At 36.2% G+C, this 15,755-nt stretch overlaps 1 protein-coding gene across 1 annotated transcript in view; it reads right to left on the bottom strand.

Moving 5' to 3' along the window:
* LOC113061678 (galactosylgalactosylxylosylprotein 3-beta-glucuronosyltransferase 1-like) overlaps window positions 1-15,755 on the bottom strand; it is a 90,398-nt gene that overhangs the window by 35,663 nt on the left and 38,980 nt on the right. The window lies entirely within an intron of this gene.

Raw genomic sequence — 15,755 nt, 5'->3', positions numbered from 1 at the left:
AATGGTAAGACTTGGGGTCGCTCGTTTTTAGGGGTTTCCAAAATTTGAGGGCTCGTTTCTCAATGATCATTAGAAGAGGGTATCTGCCTAATTATGCCCTGCATGTGTTGTTCATAGTGTCACTTTGGACTCTTACAGAGGTGGTATACTCTTACAGAACTCCACATGCAGGGCTTCCATCAGATTTTTGTCAAATTTGTGATTTGGGAGAGGACCCCACACTTCACTGCCATATAACAATTTTCAGCCTGAGTTATGTGTAGTTTGTTGCATCTTCAATTTTGGTCATACCAAGGGGTGAAGTTGTCTCTTTCCCTGAACTCTGTGGTCTTTTCTGGAATGTTAGTACTTTAGTTTTGTTAGGAATAATGGTCAGGGCCTAGTTCTGACAGAACATGTGCAGGATATCTAGATTCTGCTGTAGACCCTCTTCTGTTGGAGACCGCACAACCAGATCATCTGCAAACAGCAAGAGCTTAATGTTGGAGTCATGTAGTGTAAGGCCAGGTGCTGCTGATTGTTCTAGGAATTTTGCTAATTCAATAATGTAGATATTGAAGAGGGTCGGTGATAGTGGACAGCCCTGCCTCACAACCAGCCCTTGAGTGTAGAATTCTGTTCATTTATTTCCAATTTTAATTGTGCATTGATTCTTTGAATACATTGTTTTTATAATATTGTATGTTTTACCCCCAATATCTGGTTCTAGAAGTTTTGACGACAGACCTTCATGCCAAACTGAATCAAAAGCCTTCTGGAAATCTACAAAGCAAGCAAATATTTTGGTTTTGCTTTGGTTAATGTATTTGTTGATCAGGGTGTGTAGGGTGAAGGTGTGGTCTGATGTTTTATAATTTGGTATGAATCCAATCTGATCAAATGAAACTTCAAAATTATCTAAGATAACAGAGTGTGTTAAAAACGTAAAAGATTGTAAGACTGATTTTCTCCTGTTAAATTCGGATAAGACAGAGACATTACTTATTGGAGCAAAAAACAGTAAACAGAATCTCATAGATTATAGTTTGCAACTAGACGAATGTACTGTTACTTTCTCTACAGTCAGAAATCTGGGTGCTATATTAAACAGCAACTTATCTTTTGAAAACCATATTTCCCAAACAGCATTCTTCTATCTTAGAAACATTGCCAAGCTATGAAACATGTTATCTGTTTCTGATGCAGAAAAGCTAGTTCATGCATTCCTGACCTCTAGACTGGACTATTGTAATGCATTGCTAGGTAGTTGTCCTGCATCTTCAATAAACAAGCTACAGGTAGTCCAAAATGCAGATGCTAGAGTCCTTACCGGGTCAAGAAAATATGATCATATTACCCCAATTCTACAGTCTCTGCACTGGCTACCTATTAGGGCTGTCACTTTTGTGAAAAAAATAATTTTCGATTTTTAAGACATAAGTGTTCATTGAATCGATTGCTAAATCGTTTTTCCATGTCTAAAAAAAATAATAAGTTTCCATTTTCAACACCAAATAACGGATTAAAGCTGCAGTAGGAAACTTTTGTTTTTTAAAACCTGTCATTATGTCCTGACAGTAGAATATGAGACAGATAATCTGTGAAAAAAATCAAGCTCCTCTGGCTCCTCCCAGTGGTCCTATTGCCATTTGCAGTTACAGACCGTTCCCGGTAAAAAACAACCAATCAGAGCTGCGGTCCGTAACTTTGTTTGTGTTCAAAATTTAGAAAAATGTACATAATAAGTGAGTACATCATGAATCCATTTTCCAAAACGTGTTTTTAGCTTGTCCTGAATCACTAGGGTACACCTAAAATAAGTGTTTATATTCTGACTATTTTAGATTGCTTCGGGGGTACCGCGGCGGAGTAACCCAGTACCTTTGTGATTCTTCATAGACATAAACAGAGAGAAGTAGTTCCGGCTACGATGTTCTTCCGCAAGACGCAAGCAGTTCTGTTTATTAACCGCTAGAGCGTCAAAAGTTACCTACCGCAGCTTTAATGTATAAAGAGTGTATTTATTGGCATGAAGTTTCGTGCAGAATAACAAACTGCAACAGGAGTGCAACATTCTCAAAACAAATATATGCATAGTGGACTGCTGCAATAACAAAAATGAAAAACATCACTGCAGGCTTCAACCCGGCTGCATTTATGATTTAGGCAATTCAAAAATCTCCACATTTATTTTAAATAATGAATCAAACCATTTCAAACAAATGTTCAAAAAAGAAACTTTAAATGGACTTCACAGAATTGTCCACTTGGAGCAAATATTTTTCATCTGAAAATGTAATATCCAGTAAAAAAATAAAAATAATAGAAATATTGAAATATTTTAAGGGTGCAAAAATATCTCAAAAATGTTTGAGATTTTAAACAACAATTTTATTGTTTTTATGTGGAAATAGTTCACAAACCAAGTTGAACCTTTAAGTAACAGAACTGAAAAGTAACAGAATTGACAGAATTATCCGGTGAACTGTAAATTGTAACAAAATTGTCAGCATTGTTACTCTACCTTGGTAACAGAGTTTGACGGAAACAGAATTGACAATGTTATTGTATTTTTGACAAAAACTCCACTTACAAGCAGAAATGTTAAGAGCACGGCACTAATGAAATCATGACTTTAAATAACCTAGTGTGTGATCAGTAATAAAGTATATTTTCCTCTCAATATTGTGGTAAAAGTGTTGACGTTCTACGAACTAACTGTTGATCAAATAACTTTTTAGATTCAAATATTTTCTCAAAGAGAACACGCATACTTTTCAGTTTTTCAGATCTTATCAGTGAGTAAAAGTGACATTATTTCCTGTATCATATATAGTTGTGGGAGATAATACCACCAATTTAAAGGCGAAGTATGGTACGGTAACAGAGTTGACGCAAAATTTATGGACACACATTTTATAAGAAAAAAGTGTATTCCACGCACTGTAAACAATAACAACCAATCACAGCACACCATTCCACGCACTCTACAGTTATGGCAGGGCTTTGAATACACCTGGCCTCCTAGTTTTTCTCATCTACTTTGTGATCAACAAACAAGGGCTGCACGATAAATTGCATGTGATTGTCATGTGCATCTTGTCCGTAAAGCGGGTTCTGTGATTAATAGTACCGGTAAATCTCCATCACGTGCTTTCAGATGGAAATTATTCAGATGCATTGAATACACTAGGCATAGAACAGTGACAAGCTATGCTATATCGCGTTCATCAGATGATGAATCGCATTCGATTATGAAAGCAATATTTCGTAGCTGGTCAGTGTTAGTGTTTTTATTAAATTTTTGTTAATACAGCACATAGCCCTAATCAACTAAATGAATATAACATGGCAAAGAAGAATGCACTTTTGGAAGTTGAATGTAAGGGAAATGTCATTTTAGAATTTCTGTGGTCTAATATGATATTGTTTTTCATGTTCTTGTTCATTATGAAATGTAATTTTATTGCTGTAGTTAATTTATAGTATTAACAAGATGACCCATTGAATTCACTTCGGAAGCGATGACTGATGAATGTATTTTTAGTCCAGAGCCTGTATATTAGATTAGTATTGACCAAGTTCACAGGCTTTCACATGTGGATCAACTTACTATGTTGTGTATTTTCTTAAGTTTAAATATGAAAGATAACTTTCATATTGCATTTTGCATTTGCATTTTGAGGAAAAAAAGTATCATTGATTTATTGGATTTGGTTTATTGTTTTCATCTCGCCACATTCTTGGTAAAGAACCAAATTTTTACTCAAATCAATATATGTTCATCTCAACAAATTTTGAATGTTGTGGAAAAGTTAATTTATTTCAGTACTTCAACTCAAATTGTGAAACTTGTGTATTAAATTCAGTGCACACAGACTGAAGTAGTTTAAGTTTTTGGTTCTTTTAATTATGTTTTGGCTCACATTTAACAAAAACCCACCAATTCACTCAACAAATTAGAATACTTCATAAGACAAATAAAAAAATTGCTGGAAGGAAAAAAATTGTTGGAAGGAATGTTCATTTACTGTACATGTACTCAATACTTGGTAGGGTCTCCTTTTGCTTTAATTACTGCCTCAATTCGGCGTGGCATGGAGGTGATCAGTTTGTGGCACTGCTGAGGTGGTATGGAAGCCCAGGTTTCTTTGACAATGGCCTTCAGCTCATCTGCATTTTTTGGTCTCTTGTTTCTCATTTTCCTCTTGACAATAGCCCATAGATTCTCGCTATGGGGTTCAGGACAGGTCTGGTGAGTTTGCTGGCCAGTCAAGCACACCAACACCATGGTCATTTAAAACCAACCTTTGGTGCTTTTTGCAGTCTGGGCAGGTGCCAAATCCTGCTGGAAAATGAAATCAGCATCCTCAAAAAGCTGGCCAGCAGAAGGAAGCATGAAGTGCTCCAATATTTCTTGGTAAATGGTTGCAGTGACTTTGGTTTTCAAAAAACACAATGGACTCACACCAGCAGATGACATTGCACCCCAAATCATCACAGACTGTGAAAACTTCTCCATCCTTTCTCCAGACTCTGGGACCTTGGTTTCCAAATGAATTACAAAATTGCTCTCATCTGAAATGAGGACTTCGGACCACTGGGCAACAGTCCAGTTCTTCTTTTTCTTAGCTCAGGTAAGACGTCTCTGACAATTTTTTTTTTTTTTTTTTTTTTTTTTTGTGGTTCAAGAGTGGCTTACCAAGATGAATATGACAACTGCAGCCAAATTCCTTGGTGGCCTTTGATGCCTTGAACCCAGCCTCAGTTCATTCCTTCTGAAGTTCACTCAAATTCTTGAATCAATTTTGCTTGACAATCCTCATTAGGCTGCGGTTCTCTCGTTGGTTGTGCATCTTTTTCTTACTCAGCCTTCAGTTAACATGCTTGGATACAGCACTCTGTGAACAGCCAGCTTATTTGGCAATGAATGTTTGTGGCTTACCCTCCTTGTGAAGGGTGTCAATGATTGCCTTCTGGACAACTCTCAGTTCAGAAGTCTTCCCCATGATTGTGTAGCCTAGTGAACCGAACTAAGAGACCAGTTTGAAGGGTCAGGAAACCTTTGCAGGTATTTTGAGTTGATTAGCTGATTGGCATGTCACCATATTCTAGTTTAAGATTTTTGTTAAATGTGAGCCAAAATCATCACAATTAGAAGAACCAAAGACTTAAATTATATCAGTCTGTGTGCATTGAATTTATTTAATACACAAGTTTCACAATTTGAGTTGAATTACTGAAATAAATGAACTTTTCCACAACATTCAAATTTGAGATGCACCTGTACATTTTCTGCCCCATATCTTGAATTTTGTGTTCATTCAAAAATAATTTTAATAGACTGAATCACGCAGTAAAATAATCCAGTCTAAATGTGCACCCACACTAGTCTAACCTACCAGACTTCATGTCACGTATGCATGCACTCTATAGGTGTTTTGTTAGTTTTTTGTAATATACTAGATAATGTCAAATTTGCACATTGTTAAAACAACAATTACGATATTATCGCAGACAATATACATTGCACACCCCTAAATGTAATAATACGCAAAATGTATATAATTTAAAAAATAACAACAAAATGTATAACAGGACTGAAAGAAAGAGGGGTGCCCATTTAGTTTGAATTGAGCTGTGACTAGAGAGAAAGGCTAGCAAATGTTGGCAAAAAAAAGGAAATGTAATTTATTATTATTATTATTATTATATTTTTTTACATGTCATGCTGCAAATAATGTCCATATAATGTCAATTCTTGGGTGTTACAATCTTTAGGAATCAAAAGATTATGCATTCGGTCATTAAAAGTAATTAATCGTTAAAAAAAAAAAACGTTTTTTTTTTTTTTTACATTTAATATAATATTAGTTATAAAGGAGTAATGATATATAACAAAAACATTTATGATTTTAACTGTTAGATACAGCTAAAGGTTGAAGACCTCTGAGGTGGGACTAGAAAAAATGGGAGGAGGGTAGGAGAAATGCTACAGAAATAGCTACATTTTATGTCAGGTAATAGTTGTCTGTGTGGTATTAGCACCTATAAAATGCTTTAAAAGTTGTATTAGTAGAAGGTGCCTGAAGAACAAGGTTAGAATGCCTGTATCACACACTTCATAATCAATCCCTGTATGACAGGGTGACCTTGACAATGTTATGCATCAACCCACACTTAACCAGCTGTAAACAGAACGCCTGCAGGTCGATAACTACTATCCAGTTGTGATGAGAACCTGCAAAAATAGTTGTCGTCTCTCAGAGATGCTGGACTCACTTATCTCAGTCAACCTCCCACTAAGTTTGTAAGCAGAAAAGCTGGTGCAGTGTCCATCACTAACAAGAAGATTTGGAGTTACATGGCCTGGGGATTTTTAATCTCAGTAATGAAATCTGGAGTTGATAAAGCATCGTTTCATGAATGCTGATATTTCTGCTGCGACTGCTCTGAACAAGCTAATTGGAATGCACTCCTAGACCTGAGAGCATGGAATAAAGCACAACGTATTAAAGCCCCGTCCAGCTCATTTTCTGTCCCTGCTTATATATTCACTCATTTCCTGACTGCTGCCCCCCGCTTTGTACGTGTCCCAATAATGACTTAGAACGCTGCTGAGAAAGGTGGCCTGACAGGTCATTATTGATATTCACGAAGCCCATTTACCTGATGATCTCAGCAAAGATGAAGACTAAAAAGTGCAAGCTTGACACCAGTAGTAAGTCCTCCAAATTAACCGATGAATGCCTGTCTCCAGTGTTTTTGTGGTTTTCTATCTATCTGTCTATCTGTCTGTCTGTCTGTCTGTCTGTCGTGGTCTATAGTCTGGCAGTCTCTCTGTCTATTTAATCAGATCTATCTAATCAGTCACTGCCATTGAGAGGTTTGAGTATATAGTTATGTCTATATGTTTTCTACAAGTTGTCGATGAAGTTATTAAACATTTAATCATAATTCTTGAACAAAGGGAACAGCTCCATCATGGCATCCCATGGTGCTTTGTAAACAGATTAACATCTCTGCATTTGTATGCATCAGCTCTATACTTTGCTCCTCTCAGTGTTGTTAAATAACCTAATCAGCCAGAAGGAGATGGAGTAAGGGTAAGTGAAGTCGGTCTAAGTATCTGCACTGAGATAGATGTGATTGATGGTGAGAGTCCTGTCTTCAGCGTACTAGCTCAGCACTGACTAGAGATTGAAAGGCTAGCCTCAGGCTGGCCATGTCAAACTGAAAACCAGCACCAAGACCTGTCCTCCTTCTGCCATTCCATTTATTTTCAGTTTGCAGATCGTAATCTGAAGGGCCAGCCACAAAATTGAGGCTGAGGCCAGAGATCAGCAACTGGAATTAGTGCCCAGACTGATGTGGATTAGTTACGATGGCTCTTGTGTTGGTCTGAGATATTTCTGAAGACTCTGAGCCATATTAATCAACATTGTGCTTATTAAACCCTTTTAAATATATTTAGAAAAAAAAAAAAACTGTCTTCACATACAACATTGCTTAAAACCAAGAAAAAAACAAAAACAGATTCATTTGAGAAAAACAGATTTTTTTGCCTTATAGCAGAATTTCTTTTATGTCTCTCCTAATTAGACTTCAATAACATAAAACCCAGTGTAAATCTGTTTGCTTTTCACATGAGACTCTTGGAAAGCTTGTGTGGTCCAAAATGCAGATCAAAGTCTAATGCGCAACTTGTCTCGTTCCCAGTATTTTTCTTTCTTTCTTTTTACTGTATTTCAGAAATCTTTGTTGCTTTTTTTATTTTTTTTATTTGAAGCTTTGATAAAGCGCAGTCATTTAGAAATAATGAAATATCCACTGACCATTCATTTACCACTGTTAAAGTAAAAGTAATAAAGCATGTGCAGAAATATCCCATTATGCATGCTTTTTATTATAGTGGACACTGGCCCTGATGCTGTAAATAGGCACAATATCAATACACATCTATCTTAACTGTTGAAGTCTACAGAATCGCACAAACAAGAACCCTGTTAAGGTTTTGTTAGCAAATACAGCTATATGATGCCTCATACTTCATGCGGTGGGCTGTCTATGATCATGTTAATATACTAATGACCAAAGTATTTCATTCATCACATGGTCCAAGGTCATTGAAGCCCAGCCCCAGTATTTCTCCCTATAAGAGAATGGAGCTGAATTTCAGCTGAATGGAGCTGTTGTGTGGATGCTGATAATAGCCTTCCAGCATTGATCATCAGTTCACTGATCACAGCATTATTAGTTGCTAACTCAAAAGTTAATCAAACTGGGAGAAACGAAGAGTGGAGGCTGTCTAATGATGTTGAGGAATTCTCACTCTTGGGACTTTTCTGAGTCACAGCTTCTAATAATATACATGTACATTATGCAAAAAAAAAAAAAAATCAAAATTAGGAATCATATCTTTGCTAATTAAACCATAGGGAAATCGCCTGGGGTTGAAAAGAGTTTTTACCCCCCAGATGGAGACTAATTGGTCTGGGTTTTAATAAGGAGTGAGCTGACAGGTGTGCGTTCCTATCTAAAATTAGTCCAGGTGTAACATTATTTCTGTTAGAACCATTCAGTAGTTCAAGACCCATAGAACAAATGAAGTCATACAGATTTTTAACAACACGAGTACATTTATTTAAATTTTTGGTTGTACTATTCCTTTTACATTCCTGTTCCTTTCTGAAGCTGCATGTTTAAGAATTCTTAATTCTAAGTTTATAGATTAAGCTGAACACAAGTATTTGTTACACAAGGATAGCTGGTCTGTTTTTGTTAATTGTGAAAGTCATAAGAATTGTACACATTTTTTTTTTCTTCCTAGAACATCATCAAGCTGCATGACCTATGAAATCTGGACAGGAGGTTCACACTCTCTGAAGGTCAATTACATGCTTAAGGTCTATTCTCTGCTAGTCTCCTTCAAGTTGTCATGTGTCATAAAGCATGTTACGCATTGCAACATATACTTGCCAAGACCTGTTTTTATAGTTACATATAGTGTTACAGCACATTGAGTGACCAACCACAGTTTTTTTTTTTTTAAGTCTAAGGTGGAGTTATCTGACACATACTATTCATAACTCTATTTGCATTTATTTGATAAAAAAAAAAACCCCAGTAAAATAGCAATATTGTGATTTTGTTGTTGGTGTTATGCCAGTTTTCAGTGTCCCATGATAATTTAGAAGTCATTCTTATCCTCATTGAGTGCTCAAGAAACAATTCTTATATCTATGTTCAAAACAGCTTAATATTTTTGTGGATTCTTTTTATGAATAGAAAACATCATTTATTTCAAATAGGAATATTTTTTAACATGTCTTTACCATCACTTTTGATAAATTAAATGCTTCCTTGCTAAATAAACATAGTACATTCTTACAGATCCCAACCTTTTGAAAGGTAGATTATGTTGTGGCACAATAATAAACTTATGTTTATCACACATGGGTAAAGAACAAAGTCATTTACCATGATAAGGAGAGGTAAGAACACGTTTCCTGATGTTCTCCATTTGTCAATATCAACCACAGGAACTGCGAGACCTTACCACACCAATTAAAATAATTTACACTGCATCACACGAAATGGTGCCTATGCAATTTTCTATGCAAACATCAATAGAGCTCTGTTGCCCTCTTAATTGCATAATTATGCAGACTGGTGATGTGCGTGATTCTGTCCTCTGTCACATGCTCTGAACCATAGGTATGCCACTGCAAGCCACAATAATATGTTGGTTTACACGATGCCTCTCTTGACCATAAGGGTAATTAAAATAAACAGCTGTTAGCACCATCCCTGTGGAACTCATGTTTTAATGGATGACAATATGAACTTGAGAAAATGGATTTATATGAACACATGACAAATGTATGACAAAATATGCTTATGAATGGAGATATTCTCTGAATGGATATACATAGACTATGATGCCATTACTTTCTGTGGCCAGGAATGCCGGAAAACACAACCAGTGCTTAAAGGATCTGTGAGATTAATAGAAAGAAATCTTGTTTACTGGCTTATGGCTTTAGAATGGCCCTCTCCAAGTGAAGCATCAAGCCATAAAAAACCCTCCTTTATACTGTTGGACATTATTTTGCACTGCTGCATATGCACTATAAGAACAAAGACAGTCTCTGATGGAGGCATGCCAGCATTGCCCCCACCAGGGACTGCGGATCCATTTGACTAGAACTCAGTGCATTAATTTCCACATCATTACATCCCATAAAGACTGGCCATCACATCCTAGAAGTAAATATGGAAGTAAAACTGTCATTGTGTTACTTAGAGCATGATTTCTTTGAAATATGTCAGTTGGAAAGCATTGCGGACAGAAAAAGGAGAATATGCAGTTATAAAACAAATGTAATGTTACACCAGTCAGACGGTTGTGCTGAATGAATGAGTGATATAATGACTTGTTTCGTTTCTGAATGAATCTGTTTTTTAACAAATTGGTTGAGTGAATGATTCAATGACTCCTTTATAAAGACAGTCACTTATGTTACTAAACAAATTAACTTTTAAACAAATTGATGTATTGAATGATTCAACAGCTGTTTTATAAAGACAGGCAGACTGCAGTTGAATATTCATGCTTCTCTATACCATCTAGTAGGCAAAAAACTGTGAGAAAAGTGTTCATGTCAAAACTCACAATATTCAACAGTATACAAAACCCTAGTGATCGACTACACCTGCCAATGCACACTTTACTACGCAGTGAATTGACACAACCAACGCTAGTCTTGTGGCAATGACAACATGACAAATGTAATAGGTCTGGATTGCATTCATGCTGCACACATTCATACTATGTATTTAGAACATGCATTGTAATGGTTGTGAAGTAAGCAAACAAAAAAGTACCTACTCAGAGAATGTGATTTTGGATGCAGCTATAGTCCCTTTTGTTACTTCATGAATCAGCGAATCAGTGGCTTGTATGTTCTCAGGTTGTTCAGTGTGGCTCTACACAAGAGGTTATGACCTTGAATAAGGAAATGTAATACAGCAGACATTCCTTCTGACCTTATAGGATTTCTCATCCAACATTTTCTTGCATTTTACAAACAGCGATACACAGAGTGCTTATTTCAAAGTCACATTTTAATGTACTCAGCGGCAGATTCATATGAGAGAAGGAAAGAACTGCTGACACGTGGGGATGTTTTGTATCGGCAGCGGCCGAGGTGCAGTGTCAGTGATTCAGAGCACAATGAGTGACTTTGCAGAGAAACCTGACACCTGACTGGCTTCTTAACCCATTGTAGCAGCACTAACAGTGTCGTCATGACATTTGAACAAGCAGAGAGTGATGATAAGAGACTGCATACTAAGCCGGAGTGAGACAGAAACAGTTGCAGAGAAGAAACAGCAGTGCAATGTAAATAAATAAATGGACACAGGTCTGTTCTGATAGGGTTAAGTAAACGTAGTACAAATAAACAGTTAAACTAAAATAATCAAAGAGACTTTGTTATTAAGCTTATTCAGCAGGTTCTATTTCTCATAAATAATTTTGCTTTGTTGTGTCTAGCTGAGTTAATTTTCCCCAACTGATTGTGTTTTTAATGATTCCAACAGGTATTCTTATTATAAGATTGTACTGTGAGTGCTTATTTGTGCAGCGCTTCCTGTCATCCATGTCACTTCATTCTGTCAAAAGAATAGTTTGAATAGTTTGGGTTTAAACAATGCTAGAATGTTCCCTGTATCTGTGTGTCCTGCAGCATTTTTCAGCACTTACCACTGATGAATCTTCAGCGACAGCAAAATGGATGATATATTGCCTGAGGTATGAATGTAAATTTACCATCTGTATTGAATGTGATTCTGTAAGAAGCATTGTGTCTACCACATACAATTGTAATGTCTTTCTGTTGAATGGTCTTCATGGGCTGCAGGCAAAAAGTGTGACCAGTGTAGTCTGATTTAAGAACAATGACTCTTTTAAGTGAAGAAAAATCATACAAGATCATTGTAGCCTGATTCACAAAGCAATTACTCTTATAAAATGGTTATTTTAGTGAATCAAGAACCAATACAATTTTAATAGAAATCTTACGAATCTTAATCAGGAAATGTGTTGATTCCCAGCCCATGTTGAGTCTATGCATGGCTTACCTTTCTGTTTGTTGCTGCCGTGTGTCTTGAGTTGGAGCTCCATCAAGTTGATTCTTTATCAAGAATCAACTTGATGAATCAAGTTTTATTTTGATTTCCAGAGTCCGCTATTTATTACAGCACTAAAAATCCCTTGGAGTAGCTCTGCTAATAAAATCTTTTTTTGTCTTCTTTTTTTTTCTTCTTCTTTTTTTTTCTCTAATAAAATGATTTAAAAAATGGCTATCATTGTACTGCTATGATCAGCTGTTTCTCCATCTTGGCTTAGCTTTCACTTTTGTTACGGGAAAGGATGTGCTTGACCAGCGATGCACTTGCTGCGTTCTTAAAAGTTTAGATGTTTCTAACTTAATTTTCTACCTGTTAGATTTTGTTTTTGTTTGTCTATACCTAGATAGCCTTAAACTTACCCTTTACAATAATGAAATACTAATTAATGTTGTACAGTATAGGGGTTGCAAGACTACTGATTTCTACTAGTCAAGTTTTTTTATTTAAAAAAACTTGAGTTACTTGACTACTCGTGGTTCATGCTATTGTAAACGAAAACACATAAAAGGTTTTTTTTTATCAATAAACTTATTAATGTATAGCCTTATGCAACAATTACATATGTACATTTTAAAAACTTTATAATTATGACATTTATATTTTCAGTGCCTTCACGCGACTTTTATTAATCGATACTAAATCGCTACATTATATTTCTCAACAACAAGTGTTTGTAGAGAGAGATAGACGTAGACAATTTACACATCTCTCTCTCTCTCTCTCTCTCTCTCTCTCTCTCTCTCTCTCTCTCAAAATGGCCACATTTCAGAAAATGTTTCATCACTGGATATAGCTGTCGTCATTTAACATTTCTATCATAAAATGTTTTATTAAAAGTTGACTAATATTAAAGGATTTGCAGCTTCTTCTTACCTCTCTTTAACGTTAAACTGGTGGTTCGCCGTCTGCTTCTGTGAACAGTAAACCTCGCCTACTTTGATTTGATTGGCCATCTCATTCCTTTTGACATTGACGAGCGCTGTTAGACCACTGAGGGTTTGATCTGAAGCGCCTAGTATGTGCAGTATTTGCGCACATCCGTAGACAAGTTAATTGTCACACTTTAATAGTATTTAAATGTACGTCATTATACAGTTTTCCCTATTGCTCGCATGCCAGCGATTATCCCTCTGCATGCCACTGATGGTACGGGTGCCGTGATTTGCCAACCCCTGCCATAGATCATGACATACTCATAGATCGATTACAAAACTATACAGGTATTCAAAGACAATATTAAAGATGGGTTAGATCCTACCAATCCGATCGCTACAACTTCATCTCATTTATCACCAGTAAAATATGGAGTGCCACAAGGATCTGTCCTAGGTCCTCTGCTATTTTCAATATACATGTTGTCCCTTGGTGATATTATTAGAAAATACAGTATTAGTTTCCACTGTTATGCTGATGATACTCTATATCGTATATGATACTATATATCTCAACAAGACCAGATGAAACTTCTAAATTATCTAAGCTAACAGACGGTGGTAAAAAAATTAAAGATTGGATCATCAATAATTTTCTCCTATTAAATTCATATAAGACAGAGATATTACTTATTGGACCAAAAAAAAAAAAACAGTACACAGAATATCTTATTATATACACATAATATATTAGATTACAGTTTGCAACTAGACAGATGTACTATTGCTTCCTCTACAGTCAAAAACCTAGATATTATATTAGACAGTAACTTGTCTTTTGAAAACCATATTTCCCATCCTACAAAAAACAGCATTCTTCTATCTTAGAAACATTGCCAAGCTACGAAGCATGTTACCAGTTTCTGATGCAGAAAAGCTAGTTCATGCATTCATGACCTCTACACTGGTCTATTGTAATGCACTTCTAGGTGGTTGTCCTGCATCTTCAATAAACAAGCTACAGGTAGTCCAAAATGCAGTGGCTAGAGTCCTTACTAGAACAAGAAAATATGATTATATTACCCCAATTCTACAGTCACTGCACTGGCTACCTATTAAGTTCTTTATCAGTAACCAAATATTATTACTTACCTATAAGGCCCTAAATGGTTTAGCTCCTGCGTACCTACAGTAACTAGCCTTCTACCACGCTATAATTCATCACGCTCTCTAAGGTCACAAAACGCTGGACTTTTGGTAGTTCCTAGGATAGGAAAGTCCACTAAAGGAGGTAGAGCTTTTTCGCATTTCACATTCCCAATCTCTGGAATAGCCTTCCTGATAAGGTTTGGGGTTCAGACACACTCTCTCTGTTTAAAATTAAGATTAAAGACACATCTCTTTGGCCAAAAAAATCAAATAATGCATCTCATAATTTTGGACTGCAGTTATGTCTGATCAACTGCGCATTATTATTATTTAGCTTGGGTTAAACTAGCTTGGATTCACAGAAGTTTCAGTCTGGGTCCAGAACACCTGAGAAGATATGATGTCACCCTCTAGGATGTCTTCAGATGATGCTAACCCTAAACCAACATACAGAACTACCAAATTTTGCTACACGTGTGATTGCATCACATTATAATTGCTGTTAATAGTGTTCATCGTCTGTTTGACTACAACTAAAATTTTTCCGAAAATTTCTGCCATATGCGCTAGTGCTGGGCGGTTTGACCAAAAATTTATATCATGTTTTTTTTTTTTCAAAATTATGCAGGTTTTCTGGTTTATGACGGTTTTTTTTTTTTCATGCCTATTTAGGTGTTCAATGAATTTTCTACTGGTTGAGAGAGGAATTACTGCTGTAAATTTACTTGGGATGGTCTATTTTACTGTCATTAATAAATATTGTAGAATAATTTGACACTAGCAATACGGGTTTGCATAAGCCTTCTTTTTTGACTGTATTTAGCGGGACCATGTCTTTGACTATGTGGTTAGTGATCGAGTTCGAGATTGATACACCGTTTGCTTTTTCTTTCGTAGTAAGTCCCTCTAGTAAAAGTGTCTTTAAGTGACATTTGGCTTGACTTTTCTTTTGCTTTCCCATGTTATCTGCTGATGTGGAGGGCGCGGAGTCCGCTGACTCAGTCTGAAGTGCATATGTGTTGCATATTTTTTTATGCGCCCATGCTAGTGGGTGTTTTAATTTTAAATAATTTGCGATATCCTTACAAGAAAAGTGGGCTACAATGTTATGTTTGAATGTTTTGCCGCTTGCTTCAGCAACTTATTATACAAACCTAGACATCAAATGCATGAATATGTTGTTTATATTTATTGAGTTTAAACTCTATGATTATGGAAGACTGTTACTGTTCCGTGATAAAAGAATCACAATGCCGAAAAAAGATTATTATTATTTTTTTTAACATGATTTGAAATCGCGGATCAGTTGCGGGCTGCAAACGCATCCTGTGTGAAAGCACAATGAGTTCCAAAAAATCTCCAAACAACAGACCCGGGTTCTCTTTTTGGCACAAGTTCTTCTGTGTCATGTTCTTCTAGTTCTGCAGCATCCATCTTCCCTGTAACATAACACCAGAGCACTGCTATGTTTACCCTCACCACGTCTCGCAGTCAATGCTTAGAAGTGCAACATTTTAAAGGGTCCGTCTGAAACGGTGTTGCACGGCCGCGGCGCAACAT

The sequence above is a fragment of the Carassius auratus genome, chromosome 43 (assembly GCF_003368295.1).
Source record: "Carassius auratus strain Wakin chromosome 43, ASM336829v1, whole genome shotgun sequence".
NCBI lineage: Eukaryota > Metazoa > Chordata > Actinopteri > Cypriniformes > Cyprinidae > Carassius > Carassius auratus.
Note: the sequence above shows the minus strand (reverse complement) of the source record. Positions and strands in the feature narration are given on the sequence as shown.